Source organism: Blastomyces dermatitidis (assembly GCF_000003525.1).
Source record: "Blastomyces dermatitidis ER-3 genomic scaffold supercont1.6, whole genome shotgun sequence".
In the NCBI taxonomy this organism is placed as follows: Eukaryota; Fungi; Ascomycota; class Eurotiomycetes; order Onygenales; family Ajellomycetaceae; genus Blastomyces; species Blastomyces dermatitidis.
In genome coordinates, this window is record NW_025544779.1 from 4,078,958 (window position 1) to 4,079,431 (window position 474).

Here is a 474-nt window from a genome sequence, read left to right on the forward strand (position 1 = left end):
TTAGAGAAGAAAAGAAAGAGAAAGTGTAAGAATCAGTAATTGAAGTGAATATTTATACATGTACGCGGTGATGTACACAGTGAAACTTCAGAAAGAAAGAATAGGGGTTTTTATATATAATAAAGCTTCGGGGCAGAAGAATAGAAATTTCATAGGTTTTCAGTCAAGAATCAGTGACTAAGAATCAGAGTAGTAGAAATCTGTGAAGTGTAATAGAATAGTCTATATAATTGATCAGATGTAGTCTGTCATATTAGTTTCTTCTCTCTTTCTTGATTGTATGTAGCTCTCATCAGTCAAGGGCTGTGATCTCCGATAATATAAAACTCCGAGTTCCGATCAGATAATTATAGCTGACTCATTTTATAAGATATTATCAGCTGCTGCTGTGAGATCTCTAATCAGGAATATCCTCCAGTCTCCTATTCCAGTTTATTATCTTCTTCTATGATCTCTGATGACTGGTTAGTTAGA